Here is a 14,963-nt window from a genome sequence, read left to right as displayed (position 1 = left end):
AGGCCATGAGAGGGGTCCCTACAAAATCCTATCTCAATTTCTCAAGATTCCCTATGGTTTTATTAGGGCAACATTTTTTTAGTATATGAAAAAATCGTCAGACTCATTCAATGAAAAAATATAGATAAACAAGCATTACACTGTAGACACATAATGATCATCAACATTTTCATGTACTGTATACACATAATTAACATTACACTTGCATGTGACATCCATGAACGAATATGCAAACATGATTTTTCATCATTATCAATACAACTACACCAATGTACTCATGTACAAATACATTGTATATCATCAATATAACTAAACCAATTTGCTCATGGACATCGTATATCATCGTAACAAAGTTACATCAATTCACATCCATATACAAATACAACATCCCACTTCATCTGCATCAAACATCCTCATGTCCGAAGAGAAAATCTTACGTAGTGTTGGTTGAAAATTTTGTACACTTGGGGAAATATACAAAATTGTGGCTTCAACCAAATGTGTGAGTAAAACTCTCCTAATTAAGGGAATGCTCCCCCTATCTACAAACTAAACTAATCTAATATGGGTGGGACAACAGTTTTTCTTCCTCTTTCAAGAATAACTATACTCTTTTCTCTTCACAGAAAAGTAATAGCAATTGGAAATAAATATCAACAAATATAGAAATGAGACTTTTTTGTAGGATTTTTGGAACATAAAGGGAAGCAAAGTTTCCATGAATTCACAAAGACCTCCGTCACTTCCCCAGGACAGGAAAACAGAAAGAAAGCTCAAAGTCTTCAACTATCTATTCTCCTATCAACCTTTTTAGATGATTTTCTGCTAACTAAGCACAATATATAGCAGCTCAAAGTCTAACTACATGATGCACTTCACCTTACATGCACAAGTCTTAAAAATAGAAGTAGCACAAAGTCTACAAGACCAAATCTAAAAGCCAAACATATAACTCTAAATACAATTAGCAACTCAAAGTCTGCAAGATTGAATTTAAATCCCTCTTTCACAATAAAACAAAACTCACAATCAACTCCAAAAAATGTCGTCACATAACAACTTGAATTGGCACAAAGTCTCAACACAACTTGCCTCTTTTATTGAAAGCAATTTGATTTACATCTAAACTCAAAGTCTTAGAGTGCACATACAAACTGACAGAATTTTGTTGCATTGCCAAAAGATAAAAATTACAATAAACCCCCTCAAGTATTAATAGGAGAGGAGTCATGAGAAAAAGGTGGGAGGATCCCAACTAAATTGAGAAATTCTCTCAACCATCGAGACTTATTCAATAACTAACTTTGACTTATTCCAACTACAGTCCTAATTGAACACAACTTGTAGTTGTTTTACATGTAATTACAAAAGTGCAAGTAATGAGTTAACTTGCAATTACAAAGTTATTTTTTACATGTAACTTGTCAAAAAAAAATTAAAAATGCATAACAAAAAATATTCCATGTGTCTAAAGACACGACTCTAACTGCATCATCCTTTGTCTGTGATGATCTTCATGTCACTTGAGGATGCTATAACTTGAAGTATTCTAGATTGGTAAAGACATCTTGAACCGGAATGAGAACTTGCATCCTTATCTTCTTTCTTAGGGTAGTACTAGCTTTTCAAGAGGGAAAGGGATGCCCTCCTCTTTTCATGTTATGACCATCTTTGTCTTGAAAGCATTCTATGTTCTCAACCATGAATTGTTGTTGTATCTCTTCTTTGTGCCATTCTCTAATCTTCAAATCTGCTTGCAAAATAAGGCCCATGCCTTAATTTATTGATTTGGTAGGTCGTGTGTGCAAACTGGACTAACAAGGGAAGAGATAAATTGATGCAAAAATGGGCTCACAAGTGAATTTCGGGTTCTGGAAGCTACATTACATGTGTGGGAAAAACAAGAGCATTAACTTGCAATTGTGGAGAAAAAACATGCAACTTCATATGTGTATTGGGTAACTACAAGTTTGCACTTGTAATTGGACCTTTAAGACTCATTTTCAAGTGTTTTTTGAGTGCATTTTGGACCAATTTCGGTTTTCAAATGTCTGACTACAGGTAGACTTTAAATGGGAAAAATGAATGAAGGTGTGAAATGAGTGGATGAAATGGTGGGAATGGTATGTATGGATGATGGAAATGAAAAGATTTTGGGAAGATCGTCTTTATGAAAATGGGAAGAACTTTCAACATGTAATCCAGTTTTAAAAACCCGATTTTGAAAAAATAAGTATTTTTCATCTTTGAAACTTGGAATTTCAACAAAAGATGGTTAAAATATTACAGCCATAAGGGAAGATCAATTATTTTCATCCTACTTGTAATCGGGATTTAAAATCCTGAATACAAGTAATGAGGGAAAATGGGGAAGATCAATGCAATTCACAAATTGCTTTGCAAACTTGGAACAAAGGGGAAAATCTCTCACAAAATCAATTTTAGGCAAGAACAAAACAAAACATATATACAAATTGATCAAGGAAACCAAAACAAACTAAAACAAGAAAAGAAAACAAGAAAAAGAGAAGAGAACATACCTTGATCAATCAAAACGACCTCCCAAGAATAAGAAACAATCCTTGAAAGAAGAGAGAAAATCTCTTAAATAGACAACAAACCACACTCCAAACCCTAGCCACGTTTTTTTTAAAATGTCATATGTATCAAAGCGCCCATTAAAAGCATGAAGAATCAGTCAAGTAAAGCACCCAATCTCCACGCCTAGGCAAGACAAGCAAAATGACTTGGAAGAAGTAAGGTTCGTGGCACTTAGATGAGGAAAATCGTGGCATTTTTCAAACATGTTTTTGCTATTAAAACACCATAAAACCAATAATAATGTCTTCCAAATGGCGTGAAGAGAGTTGGAAAATGCATGAAAATATCAAGGAATCCAAAACGCCTTCCTCCTCCTAAGATTTCTCCACAAAAATTGGTGGAAATTGTCAAAAAAATCCTTCAACAATGTTGGTCGGGTTCTTGGGAAAGAACAACAAGTTTAAAATGCATGCAATAAGGAAAATCAGGTTTCTTAAACCTTTTTTCATGTTTAAAATGTTCACTTTTCCCCTCATAAGGCAAAATCGGGTTTGTGAGAGCAAACAACAAGTTTAAAATACTTGTAATAGGGAAATAAAACTCCCTTTACAAGTTTTTAAACAAAAGACTAGTAAAGGGAAAATAAAACTCCTTTTACAAGTCATAAAAACAACTTAAAAATAAAACTTGTAATAGGAAAATAAAATCCCTATTACAACTTAAAGTGACTTTATAAAATTAGTAATGGAGGAGAAAAACCCCTACCATAACTTAAAATCACTTAAATGGAACTTTTTAAATGAATTACAAGTTTAATTTAAACTATATAATTTAAAGTTCACTTGTAATATGCCCAAAAAGTTCCTACAATGACTTAAAGCCAAAAAGCAACAAGGGGGGAATAAAAGTAAGTTACAAGTTCTATTTTCATAAAGTGGACTTGTAATTAACTAAAATTTTCCCTACAACACTAAAACAAAGGAAAAACATAAAACTTGCAACTTAAGAAAAATTTTGCACCTGCTGCCAGGGAGAAAAAACTCGAAATTGAAGGAATGATATAGCAAATGAACTTAGAATGCGATGAAATTTGAAACGTGGTTTGAGGATGGACTAAGGCTTAAGCCAGTCCAAGGGTAAGGCAAAATTATGCCTTGGGAAGTGTGCCTTAGAGTAAAATTTTCATTTTTTGATAAATTTTCTATGTAATGGTCCATCATTTTTGAAAACAAAAATGAGGACAACACGTAGAGCAATGCCTACATATAAATGAAGACCAAAATAAGCAACATTTTTATGCAGAATGAATGTGCTACAAGAAACAAATTATAACACTTAATACAAATTATTTTGTCAAATTATAAATAGATCATTTGAAATATTTTTAAGATGTACAAGATTGTATAATTATGAAACTTACGAGTTTCTCTGCAAACTCTACAAGCATAACTTTGAAGAAAGACGCATGTTGATTAAAGCCCTTCTCACTGCATTTCTCTGCATGGTTGAAGACGATGGTAGATATTGTCATTTCTAAATGACAATACATTCACTTGACATAGTGTGTGAAAGTTTACAAAATTAAATCACATTGACAAAGTGAGGGACTTAGTGTTTACACACAAAATTTAATCTCATTAATGCACATAGAGCATACAGTGTTGTGTTTGGCTGTAAATTTTTGCAATTCTTGAAAAGAAAACTTAAAAAGTAGCTAAATATTGATAACCCCAAGGAATATGTACCATCACCAAGAGTAAACTAGTCAATGGCGAATGATCTAGCATGAACCTGTATTTTTAAGAATTGTTAGTCTACACATAAAATGCATGCATGAACATAAAGGCTTTATGATAATCACTTCAACTGAAATGCACGATAATAAATGAAAAGGTGGGATTATATACCATAAAAATACTTTCCTTCGAATTATATCAAGTAAACCCACTATGTTAATGCAAAAATCATAATGTGATAGTGTTGTATATCATCAAAAAGACCTGCATGAGCATAAAGGCTTTGCGATAATTATATCATCAAAAATTGTCAAATAGTGTTGTTTATTATCAAAAATTGTAATGTTCATCAAATGCATGATAATAAGCCGTGTTGCAATAATACGTCCCTTCGAATTATATCGAGTGTACCCGCTATGTGCATGCAAAACCCATGTTGCAAAAAAAAACGTTCATCAATAGACCTGCATTTTGAACACATCCTTAATATACACGTAACAAACTTGAACATTAAGGTTTTATGATCAGTGTTTGAAATGAAATGCATGATAAAAAAAATAAGACACCATTAAAGACCTACTACTCAAGTATGCCTGAAGGGTCATCTCTTTGCTTAAGATTATCCAGTATTGCTTCATGATCAACATTAGTCACTGTCCATAGCTCTTTGGTCTTTGGTTTTGCTTGATGCTTCAACAACTTGACATTTGTAGTTATAATAAGGTGTGAATACATGAGAATGGTTTTGTATCTCTCGTAGTCTTCAAATGCAGGTATGCCATTCTTTCTAATCATGTATGTTCGCAACCAAGTTCCCACTACAACAACTGAACCTGTAGGATATGTGAACCCATCATGATCTGTCACAGGTTGTGTTAGCTTCTATTTTCCTTGTACACATCGTGCCAACCAATATTTTAATCTCTCTTCATTCCCTTGCGGTGCAACAACTACAAAAACATTTCCTCGTTGTACAAGATCTGATAGACGGTCATACTCAAGTGAACTTTCCATGTCATCGTTTGACAAGGATATTGTTTGAGATAAAGGAGTTAGATATTATGGAACCCACATATCAATTCACTCACTTGACTCACACTGATCCCAATCACACCAAACACAACTCTGACAAAAACAAGCCAACGCTCATGTCCAAATGGTCCATGTACTTGCATCTGAGCTGAGAAATGAATGCATCTTTGAAGAATCTTTAATTGTTTGACAATCCAATCTGTCTCCCACAAGGCTCTTTTTTATTTACAGAAATTGGATATCCGATTTTAATGCGTAAATTTGGGGTCCCAAAAATAATTCTTGTTGCCGCCTTTTTGTTACTGTTGTCATATTAATGGCAGTGGCAGAAATCAGATATCCAATTATATCAAATATTCGATTTGAGTACTCATATTTTAGAGAGAGAGATTAGGGGAGGGGGAGAGAGATATTAGGGGAGAGAGGCGAGAGAGAGAGAGAGAGAGAGAGAGAGAGAGAGAGAGAGAGAGAGAGAGAGAGAGACTAGGGGAGAGGGAGAGAGAGATATTAGGGGAAAGGGGGGGAGAGAGAAAGATTAGGGGAGAGGGGGAGAGAGGGGGGAGGGGGAGAGAGATTAGGGGAGAGTTAGAGAGAGATTAGGGGAAAGGGGGAGAGAGAGAGAGATAAATATTAGGGGAGAGGGAGAGAGAGATTAGGGGAGGGAGGGGGGAGAGAGAGAGAGAGAGAGGGGGGAGGGGAGAGAGAGAGAGATTGGGGGAGAGGGAGAGAGAGAGAGAGATTGGGGGAGAGGGGTCATATGACCCCTTAGGACCCATAACGACCCAATATGGTGTCATAAGGGGCCATATTGTGTCCTAAGGGGTCATATGTTGTCTTAAGGGGTCATATGACATAATATGACCCCTTAGGACACAATATGACCCATAACGACACAATTTGGTGTCGTAAGGGGTCATATGTTGTCTTAAGGGGACATAGAACCCAATATGACTCCGTAGGACACAATATGACCCATAACGACACTGTATAGTGTCGTAAAGGGTCATATTGTGTCCTAAGGGGTCATATGGTGTCTTAAGGGGCCGTATGACACAATATGACTCCTTAGGACATAATATGACCCATAATGACATAATTTGGTGTCGTAAGGGGTCATATGGTGTCCTAAGGGGTCATATATTGTCCTTAGGGGTCACATGGTATCCCATGACCCCTAACGACACCATATGGTGTCCTATGGGTCATAGTGTGTCACAAGGTGGAAATATGAACCATTATTACAATATAAAAAGTAGTGCCAATGCTGCTTACAAAAAATTGACACCTAAGAGGTCATAGGACATAATATGACCCCTTCCCCCTCCCCCTCTCTCTCCTCCCACCCCCCCTTCCCCCCCTCTCTCTCTCTCTATAAATTAATATATTATATATTAATATATTAATAAACAATAGATTAATTATGTGCAAATTTAGTTATTGAATTTACTTATTAAAATCAGATATCCGATTTATGTTGTAAAAATTTTAAATTTTAAATTTTGGCTTGGGTTTGCTTTGGGATTTGGCTTGGAAGTGACAAGCCTAGAAAGTCAACTTAAAAAATGTGTTTTTTAGTATTCCTTGATTTTCTAGACTTTACACTGGTGGCTGACGACTTTTTTTATAGCCAAAATTGATAAAACGAAAAGGGTTTTTTAAGGATGTTCTCATCTTTCTAACAATATAAGGCTTGCCTTATTTCAACTTAAATAAATAATTATTATTTATTTTCTAATTGAATTCTAACAAAATTCCTGATTGAAAAACACTCATAACTTTCAAATGGTATAACATTTTTTGAATCCGAAACATGCGTCACATCCTATGCTTCGTCTACTATAGGGAAAAAATTTTAAAAATTGAATTTCATAAGGTTTTGACCAAGTTACGGTGGTCAAACGTAGGAGTTTCTGAATTTCTGAAAAGTTGTAGTAAAAAATTCATAAATAATTATTTACTTTATAAAAAATTATAAAAAAATATGTGTCACATACAAACATGAGTCTAATACTTATATTATAAATCTTATAAAAAAATATTATCATTTGATTGTGATTAGGATGGTCAGACATACGCCTACTTCTTATCTTTTTACTGAAATTTTAGTACCACTGCATTGAAATTTGAAATTTTCATCAAATAGGATTTTTTTTCCCAAAAAACAACTAGTAGATTAGAAACGACATTCCATTTTCTATAGATTCTCTTCTTACATATTTTAAAGATAATGTTCATAACTTATTCAAATTTTCATGTCGAGTTGCATAACTCTGATTTTCTGAAATTTCATTGCCACTTAAGGGCTTGTTTTGGCACACCATGATCATGCACATACCCTATTAGTGATAAACTCTCCTTCATTTCACCCCCTCTTGTTTTCCCTTTTCATTCTAAAAAAGAGACCATTTAGCATGCCTTCTAGTTATGCACCCATGTTCAACATATTTGGAATTTTATGTTCTCCACTCTTCCTTCAGGTGTGGTCTTGGAGAATGGCAATAGTTGGACTCTCCCCTTATCGCAATGTTATAACTCAGACATTTAGACATATTATTGTTAAACACATGGAGATTATGATGCATGGTTTCCTTCTCATACACTTTTCATTCCTCACGAATTGAATTCTGGATTCTTCAAGTGAAAACTTCACACCCCAAATCATTATCCCTCATCCTTATCAATCTGACTTGGAGTTCAAAAATATCTTAAGTGACTTGCAACTCATATCATCTCTTTTGAGGTAAGTATAAAATTTTATACTCCCAATCTATTGGCAATGATAACCAGACATGGGAGCTCTTTGAACATCAAAATTTGCTATCTGATTTATAACTTTAAAGACGTGCAACATTATTCATTTCCAACAACAAAGAAAGGTTATTGTGCAATCATAGAATGGATGGATGGTCACATAATTTGGCAAGGAGGACAGGTAGCTATGTAACAATGCTCAATCAAGGTGAAATGTCGAGATGGTCACTAATGTCATGCATCATGAAGTAATCAACCTTGCTTGAGTTATCTTCTTGTTGGCTACTTTAAATGTTATCTTTTTTATCGTTGAACAACTTTATATGAAGTTGTTTTTGTTGCTAATTAGCCTTTAATAAAGTTGTATTTGTAATTTTTTTCTTTATATTAATGCTTGTTTTGGTATTTACTATTCTAGTTAGTATTTCTTAATTGTAGGTATATTAATGTATGTTAGATTTTATTAGTATGTATTTAATTAAATTAATGGAAGATCAAAATTAAAATAGTTAAAGATTGACTTTTCCAATGAATATTATTTTCCATTTAAAAAAAAAATATAAAAACCATTTTATTTGATATTCTATTGACTAATAATTGTGAACAATCTAATGCAAGTTATATACCCATAATCAATTTTATTGTTGATGGAGATATCAATATAAAATGTTTTAGATTCTATCATTTTAACTATAAAATATTTAAGAGCACCATGTAAATGTATCAATGAATTATATTTCATAGCGAAATGAAGTTGTTTTACATCACTTTTTTACTCTATTCGGTTTGAATAAAAATAATTAATTGTGTAGCCAATAACTAGTGGAATTCTAAGTCATGCTTTGTAGATTTGGTTCTATATTGTTTACTATACATTATATAAGCATTATCATTTTCACTTGCTCTCCAATAATATCATCTGTGCATAGCTATATTTTTTTATTTTTTTGGCTTTATGATGACTCTAGTTGTCCTTCAATGCACACATTCAATTTTAATGGCAAGCCTTTTTCACTATCCTCAATGTGATTTTTTTTTAACTATGACTTCACCTAAGAGCAACATTATAGTGGGGGGTCCATAACAACAATGTTCACTATTATATGATCTCTTGTTCATACACTAAAATAATAATCTTATATTAATACAAATACTTGCATCCTCAATTTATGTCATCATGCTTATGGTCTCTACTTTAATATGAAGGGATATTCAAGCAAGAATCCATATTGTGATTGTATTTAGAATAGATTTGTTATGATTTATTCATTTTGACTATAAAATATTAATAGTGTGATTGGAAGGAGACATAAAGTAAACCATTAGAAGTAGGATCCAAGGAATCATTATCTATGACATGTGAGTCTATCAATCAATGTATGCTTTCATAATTCATCACACTTCAAAAAATTAATTGGTATTATTATAGGTCAATGTAGCCTAGAGTTAGTTGTAAAGCCAAAATTGCTAAAAATCTAATTCTATGTGAAGAATCTATGAGAAATTTTGCTTGAATGTCTATGTCTATCATTAATACATCAAGAAAAAAGGAAAGAAAGAACATTTAGAAGCATCATTTGAAGCTCAAGATTGTTCACGTACCTTGTGGAGATAAATTTTTGTATATATTTAGGGTTTCTTAGAAGAAATCAAGTAGTTCACGAATATCACACACCATAGTAGCTATTTTGTTAAACTGGAGAGAAAACCTTTTCAATTACATTCATATATTCCATAGTTTCACATATTTATTCATTTTCACTTTCTATTTATCTTGTGAATAGAGCTTGTTGTAGAAGATATTAGAAGTATCATTTATGTTCAAACTAGTATAAGTTGTAGTACAAGAGTGGCACCAAATCACTTGTTTGCAAAGGTGCATTGAACTTTCCTTCATATCATTTCTTGGAACTATAAACTAGAATGAGATCAATGTTTGATTCAATAACCTTAGTTAAAATCATCTTAGGAGATGAGACACTATTATAAATATATATTGTAGCTGTATTACTATTTTGATGTTTCAAATATCCTACAAGGTTTACCTTATATGGTGATAAAATTGTCATGTTAATAATTTTATCTATATATTATATTCTTAACAATATTTAGTATCAAACAAGGTTAAAATTCAATAATGATTTTTTATTTATATTCAAAGGATGACTATTCTACATACAAATTTGCAATGTAGGAACAAAAAAAGGCAAGTTCTTTGCCTTGTAGTTTTAAGGATTGACAAGATTTCTTTTTGGGTGAACTCACAAAGTTGTTTCCCACTTTTTGGTACGTCCTGATTTTTGCTGAAATCATACATTAAATATAATGATTTAAGCTTTAAGAGGTTCCATTTTAAGTAATTAATTGAAGAGAGTTAAATCAAAGGCTCTTAAATCAAAATTTCTTGGATAGAACCTCTCTACTTCTAAATCATACTTGCAATGGAGTCTCCTTTGCATCTATTAAATGCTAATAAAAAACCAATTTTACATTAGCTTTTAGGAGGTCAAATTAATTCATTTAAAAGTTGTTTTTTTAAAGTATTTAGTCCTTATTATAAGATTTCCAAATAGTATAGCAATTAATATATTTAATTTCATTATTATATTTTTATTTTATTTCTTATGAATTTAGGTTTTTCACCGAACATGAACTTCTTTGTTCAATGCATTGGGAAAAATAGTAAACTAATTCAAAAAAATTCTGAAAAATATCTATGCACTAGGTATTGATGTTTTCTTTCCAACAAAAAAAATAAAATTGAATTTTGATACATATAGAACAAGTTATGTGTTCAAACGTACACCTATATCTAAATTATAATTAGTCGAACTTCAAAACTTAGTAAAATGAAAAATATTCAACATAACCAACTGCATGCCCTGGGTATTGATGTTACAAACCAAAATTCAAAAGAATTAGGTATTTATCATTTATAGAAAAAAAATTATGCGTTTCAGGATACACATCACTCTTAAAAAATGTTGTTTGCTGTAAAAAACTACTTTTTGAGGGAGATGGAAAAATCAATAAAATTTTATTCAAACAAATTTGAAAAAAATACATTTAGAATCTACAAACAAGATGTTAAAAATCACTAGTTTATATCATCTTCAAATTCTTAACGGTTTAAAAGTTATAGGTGTCGGAAAGTGAAGGTTTTTTTAAAAATATTCATATAAGCGTCAAAGTTGGTCAAAAAGTGGGAACCAGTATTGTGAGTTCACCCTTTTATAAATTTTTTTTCTCATTTAAATGAATTTTATGTCACTTTTCTTCCAATCACATTTAATACCAAAGGTGGGATTGAATGGACTATCTATAGAATATGGAGCCACATATAATAACAAATCTATTGGGTCTTAACATCATGTTTGTTTATGCAAAGATAAATTATCTTCACATCAAATTAGATAATATATATAGGAGATTTGAAGGTCAAAATGAGATTTGAGGGATCGAGATGTGGGTGGGAATCAATCCCAAAACTTGAGAGATTTGAGAGGATTTTCTAAACTTAATAGTGAGTTTAAGGCAAAGATGATTGTTGTGGGAAAATGGAAAATGATATCAATGACAAGATTGTTGTTGGAAAATAAATTAAAATCCATCAAAGACAACTTGTAATGTGTGGTTCAGATGAGTAAGTGTCTATTAAAAAGAGTGTTGTAGGTATTCAAATCTTGACCAATAAACTCAAAGATCTCCATGAAAGTCAAATTGGGTAGGGGACTGAGAAAGTTGATAAAAAGGATCATGTTGTATCAAGCACCAAAAATTGAGCTAGCAAGAAGAAATCTTTTGAGGAAGAAAAGAAATATTTAATGGTCTTTGTCAAAATATAGGAAGAATTCTATCAACAAGAGATGGAAGCTATCAAAACTTTGAAACATCTATAGTTGGTTTTTTTGTGTTTCTTTTTCCTAATTTTGTTGATGTTGTTCTATATTTTACTTTTAGTTTACATTAGTGATCAAAATGTTGTTGTTTAGTTGTGGTTTTTCTTTTAATTAGCCTTTTATAAATGGTTTTAGGGTTCCTTTAAAACCTATTTTACCTCTAATAAAAAATATCATGTTCATTTTGAGAAAAAAGAGTCTCGTCTCACATTTATATTAAGAGACAACAAAAAATTATCACTTCAATAAGTGTTTGTAGGCTTCAATAATTCATAATTATGAAGAAAACCCTACATAAGACTTGTGAAACATTGTTAAATGTCTACATATCATAAGCCTTTTACCTAAATTTGTTTGCATAATTTTAGACTATGGCTATGTGGTGCATAGATATATACCTTGCAAAAATATGACTTCTTGCAAAAAGGGGTGTTAAATATGTTGAATATTTAATGGTGATTAGAGCTTCATGTCTATCTCCTAAGGTAAATCCACCTATGGATCCATGGGTACATTTTGAATCAAGTCATTCCAAGGTTCATGCTTAAAAGAATCTTAATAAGTATGTGGGATATCTTTCAAGTCATAAGCTTCACCACCTCTAAATAATTTTTTAATATATTTATGCAATTGAACAACGCAATTGCTACAAGTATATAATTTAGTCCCAATGACCATATGTTTTGTTTCCCTTTTTTATTATACCTAAAAATTAGCTAAGAGAAAATAGAATCATATTTTTCACTATTTCATCAATCAATTGTAATTTCTCATATCTTCCCTATCACATGCCGAATATTTCTTTCTTTTGATTAGCTTTTAGCATTCAAATTTATTAACATAAAAAAAAAGGTTTTCTACATGCTAATTGCTTTAGTGTTACTTAATTATCTCATATTGCTCTCCATCATTTTAATTTCTTTACTATTAAATCTAAATAGAGAGGAACTATTTTTCCATTGACAACTTCAAATCAAAATATAAGATATTGGGAACATTCTCCCTTGCACTAGTTAGTCTTTGTAGGAAAGCATCTAAGAGGATGCATTTACCTTGGTTGATAATAACATACCTATAGAACGTATTTGACCCTTTTTATTTCTTTTGATTTGGCTTTTGGTGACTCTCTAGTGACCCGTTAGGATTGTATACACGTGTTTATAGTTACTCTATAAACAATATATTATTCAACAAATGGTAGCTTTTAAGGGCCTCACTTTGGTAACTACTTGATTTTATTTTATGGCCTTAATTGCTAGCATATGATTATTTTTTCACTAGTATCTCAGATGCAATGATTGGTGATGTCACCTTAGTTTTGAGTTTCAAGCCAAATGATTCATCCTCTTGAACTTGATCAATGTAGCCTAGTTAGGTGTAAAGAATTTTTTTCCAAAATTTGATTCAATATGAAGAATAGATATAAGAATATTTTCATATATAATATTTCATATTTTTTTGTGATATAATTTTTTTAAAGCATTTTTGATGTGACTATCTTAAATTTGATGGTTAAATGATCATCAACATGTTGCTTCAATTTCCCCCTCCTTTAGTAGTTTTGCTAATTGCAATTCAACTTCAAAAGATCATATCATAGTATTATGAGCTCCTTTTTGTGAGATTTTTTTATATTTGATGTATAATTTTGTGCTCTTTTCAACGGTGTAATCATTTTTTTATTTGGGTGCTTTTTAATTTTTAATTTTTATATATTATCATAAGTTTTGTTGAATTATTCTTATTTTGGAAACTTGTAGAGCTCTGTTCTTGCTCCTGCAATAACATTTTTGGTGCAATTTTTTTAAAAGTGCATAATTTTATTGTAATTTGTAGTGTTTTGATTAGATTTCAATCTCATTTTGTCTAAATATTAAACTTTGATTTAGTGGCCAAATTTTGTAAGGAAGTAAAGTAGCGGAAACAACTTCCTACACTAACCTTGAGAGGAGGGTAATGCAAAACTTTTTCAGATTGTTACAACAGTTACAGAAAATAGAAATAGATATAATAGCAATCATACCACAACACAATGATTTACGTGGGGAAAACCCTTTCGGGAGAAAAACCCCACCCTCCAAAAGCAGCTCAATATTTTATTCAGCAATCAAAAACAGATTACAAAATACTTGCAGAGCAAGCTCTTCGCAGGAGTACCACTAATCAGAGATTCAGAGGCAACTCAATAGCCATAAGACTCTTACACCCAACCTCTATCTCACACACATCATAAATAGGAGATACAATACAAGAAACCGTCAAACGGTATTACAAAACCATGGGCTAAAACCACCCAATAAGGTGTAGCCGACCTTATCTCCCTTCTATGACATGTTAAAGCACACATCAACACGTGTCGTTCCCTTTTACAGCTCATTTATGTATTCGATACAAATTATTTTTCCTATTTCAGGAGTACAAAATTCCGGAGGCCATAACTTGAGAACCGGGTGTCCGATTGACGAACCGTTTGAAGCGCCGGAAAGCTCGCGAAGTGCTCTATCACCTCGTAACCGGCACATATCAACACGTGTCGCTCCCTTTTACAGCTCATTTATGTATTCGATACAAATTATTTTTCCTATTTCAGGAGTACAAACTTCCGGAGGCCATAACTTGAGAACCGGGTGTCCGATTGACGAACCGTTTGAAGCGCCGGAAAGCTCGCGAAGTGCTCTATCACCTCGTAACCCGCTTCGCCGGTTACGGCAACTTTTCAGGGCGTTTCGGAGCCTCTAAAGTCCCCAAAATTAAGTTTAAACATTTTATTGCACCCCTCCAAGACGAAAACTTTAATATCTTCAAAACTAGCTGTGACCTTGCGACGCAACTTTACCGGAATGCTTATCTAGCCAACCAGAAGCTTCAGGGAGAGTTTCGCACCATTTCGTGCTCAAATGAAAACTTACTATAAATAGTAACCTCATATAAATGCAAGGTTGAGACACCATTTTTCCCAACAAATCTCCCACTTGTCGAACACCTTGCATGAGCGAAAGGGAAT

Source organism: Cryptomeria japonica, chromosome 4 (assembly GCF_030272615.1).
Source record: "Cryptomeria japonica chromosome 4, Sugi_1.0, whole genome shotgun sequence".
Lineage (NCBI taxonomy): Eukaryota > Viridiplantae > Streptophyta > Pinopsida > Cupressales > Cupressaceae > Cryptomeria > Cryptomeria japonica.
This window is presented reverse-complemented; position numbering follows the sequence as displayed.